Genomic DNA, 10,854 nt, shown 5'->3' on the forward strand with positions numbered 1-10,854 from the left:
ATAAATGATGAGCCAATAAATTCTCTTGAAAAAGTTTTATGATGCTTTAGTTGACATTTGGGAGCTTCAAAGAATTGCATAGAGCTGCCTCTATGTACTGTTCTTCATTGATTAGATGAGCTCATTGATTTCTAGCAAGACCAAAGATAGAAGGGAACTGGTAGAGCGGTTAGACAAGAAGACCTACTAGGCCCATTTGCCAGTTACCTGCAAGAGTGGATGTTTCTCCATACCATAGCCAATGAAGTATCATTTCTACTTTTGTAAGACTCCAGCACATGGACATGTGGGAGTAAGGTTTCTGCTTGCAGCTCTGTCAGCTCCCAAAATTGAGAGTTTGCCCTTGTAATTTGCCCTGCTGTTGGCCACAGATGATCTCTTCCACGTTTCCACTCATCTCCAGCGCTTCTCCTCTTTTTTGCTGGGTGTCCCTAACTGTGACTAGCAGCAGACAAATGAAAGAAGCACATAAAAAGTGTAAAAAAGGAAATAAGAGTCCTCTTTGATGCCATCTAATAGTCATTAGTCACCTCCTGAGATGGTGCTCCTATATCGAATAGTGAGTGGCCCATGAGATCGTCCTACTCCTGTTTGAAGTGGTTTGAAGGAACTTTTCAGCCCAAGCACAAGATGCATTTTGTCTTTACTTCCAGCCCTCCAGGCTCCTTTCTGGTTTTCTGCCACCCAGTATCCAGTGTTTCTCTGAAAACAGCTGAATATTTCCTTCTAGTTAACATCACATTTTGGGCTATTTTCCTCAGCTCTATTAGCTAGCATTTTTTTGAAATGAACACCCTTAATTGGATCAATTTGAAAGGATATTAATTTTCTGTCCATTTATCCAATCTCCCATTCTCCCCACTGGGGTTCACAACCCCTCTGAATCTGAGTGGCATCAATGAATACAATTAATATAGAGCGCACATAGACTCTCAGATCATTAGTGAGAATGTTAAATAAGATCTGGTCCAGTATTGATTTCTAGAGCATCTAACTTTTGAGCTATTCCCCATCTAGCCATGTTCATGACTAATGATGCGTTCTACATTTAGGCAAATGAGATTTTGGCATGCTGCCAGTCCCAAAAATCAAGATAAAGCAAGAGTGGGGCTGTTCTCCATCACTTCTGGTGAATCATAAAAATCACATATCCTCAGTTCAGATCAGATGGGGTTTTTCTTTTCTTGAAATAGAAGTTTTGTTGTTGTTTTTTTTTTTTTTCAAGTACCAAGCACTTTTAAACTCGCTTGAGTTGTAATGTAGAGGGAGAATTTTGAAAGAAAAATAGTTTGGAATCAGAAAATACAAATGTTGTTCTTCTCAAATGATTCAGATGCTGGATTTTTTAGGGTGCTTACTTTTTCAAGACAAAACAATTTAGGAAAACTCAGGGAGAACATGTGCTTAGTGGCAAATCTACATTTTCCACCCCCGTCTTTACCCATGGAAAGTAGAAAATGAAAAATTTAGTTTAAAATGTTATCCATGATCTATTTCTGATCATCATACACCAAGTTCTTGTTTCTTTTTCATTTAATTCCATTTTTAATATTTTGACATGTTAATGGGACAGCTCATTTTCTGAGTTAGGAAGCATTACTGCTTGCTGTTATCATTAATCATGTTTACTGTAGCAACACCTGAAAGTGCTCAACTGCATCCAGGAGCCCACAGCACTGGGCCCAGGAGGAGCACCAAAGAGCAGGCAGATCCTTCTGCTCAGTGAGCAAAACTGGACCCCAACTGTAGCGGGCTGTGACACATAGGAAGTTGAGCACTGTAATGCCCTTTTTACTGCCTTGGGGTTTATTTCTGTTAGGTGTAGTTAGAAAGGGATGAACTCATTGAGATGAAAAACAAGGTATGGACTGAGGATGGGCTCCAGAAACTTGAAGTCATAGGAATCTGTTAATTCATTTTTATCTTTATGACAAGTGAGGTACAAATTTGTTTTTACTGTTGTTCTATTCAATGTGAACCTTTTAATTTCAATTTTAAAATAAAACAGGCATATAAAATTAATTCCCTTTCTGCTCAGTCAGTGAACTGATGCAGTCTCTCTCTAGGCTACTGTCTTCTCCTGCCCTGTTTTTGTGCAACTTTGCTTTAGCTCAGAGCTTTGGTCCTCGCTCTCAGCAGAAGCCCAACGCTCAGAGCAACACGGGCTTTCCTCAGTGTGAGAGCAGGTGGGATCAAGAACTTGGGGTGGCTGCACAGCAGTTCTGCACTCCTTGTGGTGCAGCCTTGCCTAGCGCAGAGCAGTCCCATGGCTGGCTGATGTGCATGAACTCAGTCTTCTGCATGGCTCATCTCTGCACACGTACCTGCTCCTCTCTATAAAGTTTCCTCCTTATTTTGCTCCACTAATTGGGTACAAAGCTTCAAACAGAAAAAAAAAAATAAAGAAAGAAAAAAAAAAAGGGAAGATAGGGATGCTGGAGCACCATCCCAAATGACAGATGAGAGCCTGAGGATGTATATCCAGAATAAGAGTCCTTGGTATGTGCACGCGGAAGCAGGGGAGAAGGGAGATGCTTATTAGCCCGAATGGGAGCTCTGTGCACAGGAGAAGAGTGCTCTGTGGCCCTGAGGATGTAAGGAAGATTTGCTAACTTTGCTTTATACTCTTCATGCAGATAAGGAAGCCTCTCAGTCTCCAATCATAAATCGGTATTATACAGTATACTCCCAAAGGCCATAATTACTTCCAGAAGCAGAAATTTGAATGACCCAGATAATTAGTTCAGTGCAGCTGGTCCAAAAATTATTTACATAAAAGCCAGTTTTACTTGAGGGGGAAGAAAAACAACCTTGCTACCGAGAGTAATGACCCAGTTAGCTTTGCACAATGAGTCTGAGGAGGCAGAGCATGAGTGGCAAGACGGTGGCCTGTGCCATCGCTCCTCTCTTGCTTTAGAAAGCAGGCAGAGGGCTGCTAGCCTGCAAATGATCCTCTCCATGGACAAACATACAGTGAAGAGACAGGGAGACAGGAAAAGCATGTGAATTTGACCTTGTGCTTCCTGCAAGAGTCACTCTAAGGTACACGCTGCCTACAAAGGGGTGACATTTCCTTTGCACCAAGGGAGCAGCAAGCAGGCTGAGAGGCAGAACAGCTCTGTTCTCTCCAGGCCCCCACACAGTGGACTGATGCAGCTGGAAACCAGTCTGTGTGGTTATCTGCATTAATTTTTAACCAAGCCCATTCCTCCATACGGCTCAGCACACGGCTGGGCAGCAGTGGAGGTGCTCTGGAGAGGAACACACAGCGGCTCTATGGTCTCAGAGGTGCAGCACTGGTGTTTCAGAGGCTGTGCTCTCAGTTGTTGGGTTAAAAAAAAAAGTAAAGAAAGGATATGTTTTCAGAATGTGTGTGAATTCGAAAGAATTTGAGAGATTCAACCCTTTACTGGTGGATCTGTGCACTTTGAACATGAGCTAACAGACACACAAGCCCTTGCTGGGTTAACAACCACCATTTATTTACAGCTGTGCCCCAAGTAGACAGGTTCTCAGTTTTTTAGTGATCTGAACTCATCCCCACAGCCAGCTCTTTGGTCCCTGCCAGCACTTCAACCCCAAAGGCAACAAGGGGGGTGGCTGCCCATCATCCTCCCATTGAAGGCCATCCCATTGCCCCACCATGGAGTATCCCCCCGACTCAATTTGGGGACAAGCTCCTTGCTGCTCCCTTCACACCACAATATCCTGTCCCCTGTCCATCAGCACACCAAGGGAGCCAGGACCTGCTGATGAGCACAGCAAGTCACAGAGCCACAGAAAACAAGGAGGTAGGAAAACTGATTTGCAAGCCTGCATTTGTTGTGCCCCTGTCTTTTTGCCAAGCACCCCAAAGGGCTCACACATTTTCATTTAGGCAGTGGCCACCATCAAAATATGCCAAGAAAGGTGCCTGTTGTCTCCAACATGCCACAGGCATCCCTCAGTGTCGCCACCACTCAGCACTCCCTCAAAGCGTGAGAGTTTCTGTGCTTTTTCTTCCCCCAGTCTCACTTGCTTTCAGAACAGAGCTTTCATACCCTAAAAGGAGCAAGAAGACAAAATCTGTGAGGAACAAAACAGTGTAACAACGAGCTTTTGTATTCAAGAGACAGCACAAACACACCTACTTAAAATAAAAAATAATTTAAAAAAAAGAGTTCCCTTAAAATGTTGTAAAATGTACAAATAATAACAGTAAATTGCTGTGTATCTCAGCAGTACCACATTACTGTTTGCTATTAAGTTTGCAATGGATAGCACTTGCTACTTAACAGCATAGTAAATAATCAGGTAACATTGCCATAAAGAGGCTGGATCTGGTTTGCCTCCCACTTACACTGCTTTTATGCCAGTGTGCGCCCATTGACTTAATGGGGTTAATCTTGATTTACAACAGTGCAAATGGAAAGGTGAATTAAAGACCACAGCAGGCAAGCTGGAGAGGATGCTGCATGCAGTGGGCTGGATCCTGGCTGCAGCAACACAGCCCCAGGCTGCGAGCAGCTCTTCCAGCTGGAGCTGCACAGTTGCCAGTGCAAAGGCAATGTAAATCAGGCTGTGCTAAGCTCTGTTCACAGTGAAAATACGCACTGTGCACAGCACACCATGTCAGAACACTTTTTCCTCACCCCACCTGCTTGCCACGTGTCTCAGGGGCTTAAGAAACATTGCTTGTGTACACCATGAACAACAGGGATGTGCAAACTGGGAAGATATCATTCTGCTCTTTGCCTAAAGGCAACTCACACAAGATCCTAGGGGCATGTATTGGATGTGCAGAAGCTGGAGACAGAAATGGATTAACAACTTTTAGACGTGGGCTTTCAGAACCAGCTGGCTTAAAAGTTGATGCAAACTCTGGTGCATCATTTTAGCATGTGCTGCACAGTCAGATGTAAATCAGCCTTGTTCATCAAGCTTGGACTTGCTCTGGTTCATGATTCTTAAGTCACTGACCCCAGAAGCTGAGCATGGACACCCTGCAAATATTGCTGGTCAAGCAGAAGTGTATCTCATATAAGGCACACAATGTACTGAGGTGGACAGCAGGCCCTGCAGGAAGGATATCAGAGGACAGAGGTTTCTTTTGCAGCCAGGGAGCAGATGAGGTAGAGACACAGGATCATAGAATCATTAAAGCTGGAAAAGCCCTCTAAGATCACCTAGTCCAACCACCAACCCACCCCACCATGCCCACTGCCCTCAGTGCCACATCCACACGGTCCTCCAGGGACCTCCAGGGACGGTGACTGCACCACCTCCCTGGGCAGCCTGTGCCACTGCATCACTGCTCTTTCTGAGAAGAAATTCTTCCTCATGTCCAACCTGAACCTCCTCTGGCAAAACTTAAGGCCATCCCCTCATGTCCCAAAGCTGTCTCCCCTGAGCCTCCTCTTCTCCAGAATGAACAATCTCAGTCCTCATAAGACTTGTAAAAAGACCCAGATCTGTGTGTCTCCAAGGTCCCCAGGTGCCTGTGAATTTTGGTGAGTAAGCGATGCGGTGCTACTCAGGCCATCCTTGTTTCCCACTTGCAGTTGGAAATCCTGTCAGTTGAGATTTGCATGTATCTTTCTCCTTTGACACACACCAACTGGCTCCCCAGATGCCATCAGACAGCAGAAAGCGAGCTCAGCACCTCATGCCCACCTGATACACAGAGTATTTCCCATCTCCCAGTCCCAGTGTGAGCATAGCACAGAATGAGATCCTGCCCCCACCCACCAGCTCACCCGCTCTCTCTGTGTGTATGAAGCCATCTCAGCCTCGCATCCCTGGCACCTCACATCCCTGCCTGCTGCACGTACAAAGCACAGGAGGGAAGAACAAAGCAGAGGGGGTGAGGGGATGTTCTGCCTCTGCTCGGGAACATGAAAAGTCCTGGAGTTAAATACCAACAAAATATTCAGTGTTAATGTTTAATATTGCCAGGAACTTGTCACCTCCGCTTACCGTCTTGGAGCTGCCGCTCTCACAGACTCCCACGTCTGAGCTCTGGGCCTAACATGCTTTCCCATTATACATGAGAAGGAAAGACGAGAAACCCAGAAGTAGAGAGACAGTGACTGCCTCAGTTACAAAGCCAAGGAGGGCTTTTTTTTCCCTTTTTGTTTGCAGGGGAAAAAAATATGACTCACATGGCAGAGCTCCTGAAACCACCACTTTTCGGGGGTTACCTTTTTTAAGCTCTCCCTTCCTCACCTCTGTGAGATGCATTTGCTATACAGCAATCTGCAGTGGTGCATGCAGAAATTTGTGTGTTAAAAAATGCACAAACGCCACTTTGCTTGCAAAACAGTATTTCTTATTGCAACTTGATGCTGAGCATCTCCCTTTTGCCACTGGAAGCTCAGGCACTGTGAAACAAAAGGCAGATCTCCTTGCAGTCAGCACACTGTGTATTTCATGCAACTGACTGGGGCCACCTCACCCACCTCCGTGGTTTCTCTGAAATGCTTTCCTATCCCTCTAGGCTGCATGGTTAACGGGAATTCAGGCTCTTCTCACAATGCAATCAGGCATCTCTCCTGAATTTCTGATTATTGGGAAGGCTGCATGAAACCCAGCTTCCTTAAGCACAGGAGGAATAGCAGTGAAAATACAGCTTATCTCCTTGTCCTGCACTCCAAGCCTCTTCTGGTCAGCACCTTGGCTGAAAGCTCTGGCATCTGCCAAAAACATGCAACATTCTTCTGCTGGTTGGCTCTTGCTATTCCTGGTACACCTTTGCTCTTTTTTTCCCACAGCAACACCCCTGAAAACAACACTCTGCTCAGTCTCTGCAGCGTGGAGCAGACCAAACCCTAAAGAATACATGGCCTGCCCTTTTTTTGGAGCACTGGGATAAGTTTAATGTCTCTTACAGACATTTTACATGAAAGATGTCTCTAAACAGAGCTTTTTCACAAAGGTTTGACACAGCTGTAGCAACTCTCATCAGCCTTGTATAATTCCTGCAGCTAAAGCTTTCCAGTAAAAGCTCAAAAAAAAGGTAAACAGATTTTTGTGGAGTTCCTCGACCAGACCCTTCAGGCTTGTGATGCACATGGCGTTGTGCTGCTGTCCTTCCCAGCCTGCAAACCAGCTGTGCTGGGGGAGGGCTGTCACCTACCTCTGTGTTTCACCATCTTTCAGCATCGCTTTTGTTTTCAGGGTGATCCAAATGCCACTTTACTGCTGATCATTTGGATAGAAACCCACGCAACATCCAGTGGGGTCAGACCAAATCATCCAGAAAGCTGTCTGGCTGCTGGCAAGAGCAGATGCTTCAGGAAATGTGCAAGAAAAGGGCAAATTCAAGCTCATCCTTCCCCAGGCAGAGGCTTCCAGCTTCTGACAATCCGAGCTGAAGGATGTCTTCATAATGTTGTCTTTAACATCCCTCAAGAGTCTTTTCTGATCTCAGTCTGCCCGATCACAGTTGGATTGTGTGTTGCTTTTGGCCTTCCCAGCACCCCTCTAGCTGTCAGTGCCATGCCTCAATTACATCTCTTTGTTTTAAATTTATTGCCTGGCTAACTGAAAATAAAATGCAATTAAGCAAGATACTGGGCCCTGAGAAACATGAGAAATAGTAAATAACCCTGCTGTGTTATAAGACACTATGTTGCGTCTTCTCTACCACATTCAAGGGTATGTTTCTGTTTAACCAATCTTCCCCCTGAACTTATGCAGTAAACTTTCAAACTTGTTTATGCTTTTGCCACCTAAGTATCTCGCAGCAACAACTTCCTTGAGCAAGACTGTGCTGTTCATTTCTTTCAATTTGTTTTAAATCTCCTTCTTGATTAATTCACCAGGTTTCCACTTCCACTGTCAAGAACAGCGAGCAGCACTTCTGTTTATGCCTTTCCCAGCCATTTGTGGTTGTACAGCACGCTGTCCACCTTGGCCCCAGCCATCTCTCTCCAGACTGAAGTGTCCCAGTCTGTTTAATAATAGATTGCTGCTAAACTTAACCATTGCTGCTGGAAGAAGTGGTGAGTATAAAGGCACTTTCTGTGGTTGCTCTCAGGGTTTCATTTTTCTGTTTCATTGACCTTAGACATAATGTCTTTCTGGAGAGTATTTGGGTCAAAGGAATGTAAGATACTGGGAAAAAAAAAATGCAAAAGTACGTGCAAAGAAAGTTTATATTCCCAAATGTTTTGGGGAGGGGAGGAAGTGAACTTTATTTGTGTCTGTAAGAAACGAGATGTGAGAAATGTATTCTTAATTACGTGCAAAAGTAGCACATACAAGATATTGTTAGGCACTCATCTGCAATAATCACAAATCTTTATTTTTTATTAATGAACTTGGATCAGAGATGGAGCTGCGCTATATGTTAAGGGAGCTATTTTTTTTCCCCCTGTTGACGTACCTTTAAAACAAGGGAAAAGATAGAAAATGGAAAACATCAATATCTCTGATTTGCAAACCAAAGGGAAGGTTAAGATGGAAAAGTTTGAATCAAAACACACCGAGACCTTTTGTGCAGTGCAGATCCAGAAGTTATTTGCTTGCAGAGGAATTGCTTACTTGCTAGACAGGCAGAAATTACATTTCAAATATTACACAGTGACTCGGCATTGCTTTATATTGGCCTGCATTATAATGGAAGAAGAATTACGTACTATTATGACTTTTAAAAGAAATGAAATTCCACGGAGAAGCTGATGGAAATCTTACCTCTGGATGGGTAACGTGTGCACAAAGGGTTTCTTTAAATGTAATTCCAAAGATCTTTCCCTCTTTACTCCTACAGAACATTTTTCACTGTTTCTCTACATTTTGCCAAAATTTGCAGAGCTTTAGCTCTTGAGATAAAATGGGGACAGATCTTGTTCTGAACATTTCCCAGAGTTGTCTAGCCCATAGTATGCTAACATATTAGAGAAACTGCTAGTGTTGGCTGCTGTTTCTGATTCAGTGATGAAAACACGTTAATGTTCTACTTAGGAGTTGAATGAGCAAGCAAATCTTCGGCTTGTCATAGCCCTATAATTCAGTTACAAGTGATCAACAAGAGACACGCGACTGCCTTGAATCCCTTGGTTTGTAATTGCCAACTTCACGATTTTCATGAACATTTGTGCATTCATCTTTCCTTCATGAGCTGCTCACAGCCAAGTTACCTTGAGTATCTGATCATCCCATCTACAGTGCCTCGGCTCCTGTGCACTGTGGCATATAGCTTCCTGCCTATGTCACGCAGCCCTTGGACAAAGACGTATTTTTGCCAAGTATAATGGTCTAAGTTGTTTGCCGTGGTTACTGACACAAGGTGATTTGGGCTGTGGGCCTGATGGATGGGCAGGTTGGGCAGGACATGAATAGCAATGTGCCCATCTTCAACCTGAACAGCTGTGCTTGTCCTCACCCATTTGAAAAAAACGATGGGAATAGGAGCACAGGTAGGGCCTTAAAACTAGTTGTTTAAACTTTGCAGATATTCTTATTTCAAACTGAGAGGCATTCAGTTCATCTCAGCTCTGACTCCAGTGATTTCTCCCCCCTTTGAGAAACAGTGAATGTTGTCCATCGAAAACAAACATTTTGGGTTTAGAGACCTGTGTGTATTTGATAGTCCACTCTCTACCAGAAAAAAAAAAAAAAAAAAGTATTGAACAACTCTAATTGAAGGCCTGAGGAGAAAGCTGAAAGAGATGAAAGACGCCTTACTGAACATTAATACTGTCCAGGAGGACAGCTCTGGCACACTCATGTTGATAGGCAGTTACAGCCCCTAACTGTCAATGCTAATATGCCATGCAGAGAGAAATGTCTCCCGTTCCACCTTGGAATGCATCAGTGATGTATTTGAAACATACCCATCACCAGAGAACACAAGTATGAGAAGCATTTTGTTTTGCAGCAACAAGAAAGATAAAACATTACAAAAGGTTTCCAAGCAAGCTCTATGGATCTATGAATCATAGCTGCCATGAGGAAGATCTAGAAAAGACAGGAAAAGCTCCAAAAGGAAAAACAAACAAACAAACAAACAAAACAGGGGGAAAACCCCTGCTAGAAGGAGTTGCAGTAATTCTGGAATTAAATGCTGCAGAGGGGAACAGCCAAGAAGGATGAAGAAAGGTTTCCCGAGGCCTTGGGGTGAGCAGTGAGGAAGGTATGATGAAGAAAGAATGTGCTGGAGATCCCTGGCTTCACCTCCTACCTCTCCTACTGGTCACAGAGTGTCCCTGAGGAGATCAGAGGCTTTTCTGCACTTTGTTTTGATGGGATGAGATACGATGGGATGGGATGGGATGGGATGGGATGGGATGGGATGGCATGGGATGGGATGGGATGGGATGGCATGGGATGGGATGGGATGGGATGGGATGGGATGGGATGGGATGGGATGGCATGGGATGGCATGGGATGGCATGGGATGGCATGGGATGGCATGGGATGGCATGGGATGGGATGGGATGGGATGGGATGGGATGACATGGGATGGGATGGGATGGGATGGGATGGAATGGAATGGAATGGAATGGAATGGAATGGAAAGGAATGGGGCAAGCGTGTTCCTTGACAGATCTCTTCCTTGTCCTCCTCCAGGGTTATCGATTCGTTTTTAGGCTATTTCTCTTCACAAAGCAGACTCACAGCCTGCAGAGCCTGATTGAGCAACTACCCACTGGTCCCCCCTGGTAACACAAGAATCCTTTTGTTTTCAGGTGCACTGACAGAAGGCTGAGGTTTCAGCAACGTGTTGTCCCTACAGGCTTTGAAAAAATAAGGGACAAAGTAGAGAAGAATGACCTTCTTAGCTTCTCCACCAAAGGAGTGCCTGCAAGAGCTGGGCTGCTGTTTGGCAGCAGAAAACCCACATGGACGAGACCCTCCTCGGGCCTCATTGCT

General features: G+C 44.6%; 1 long non-coding RNA gene across 1 annotated transcript in view; it reads left to right on the forward strand.

Annotated features, from left to right (window-relative positions):
• Positions 1-10,191, forward strand: part of LOC128086095 (uncharacterized) — a 155,317-nt gene extending 145,126 nt beyond the window's left edge. Inside the window, exon 6 of the long non-coding RNA XR_008209230.1 lies at positions 7,803-10,191. This is a non-coding gene — a long non-coding RNA (uncharacterized LOC128086095). The remainder of the gene's footprint in view (positions 1-7,802) is intronic.
• The last annotated feature ends 663 nt before the right edge of the window (positions 10,192-10,854 follow it).

Source organism: Tympanuchus pallidicinctus, unplaced genomic scaffold (assembly GCF_026119805.1).
Source record: "Tympanuchus pallidicinctus isolate F22 unplaced genomic scaffold, pur_lepc_1.0 scaffold3, whole genome shotgun sequence".
NCBI classification, from domain to species: Eukaryota; Metazoa; Chordata; class Aves; order Galliformes; family Phasianidae; genus Tympanuchus; species Tympanuchus pallidicinctus.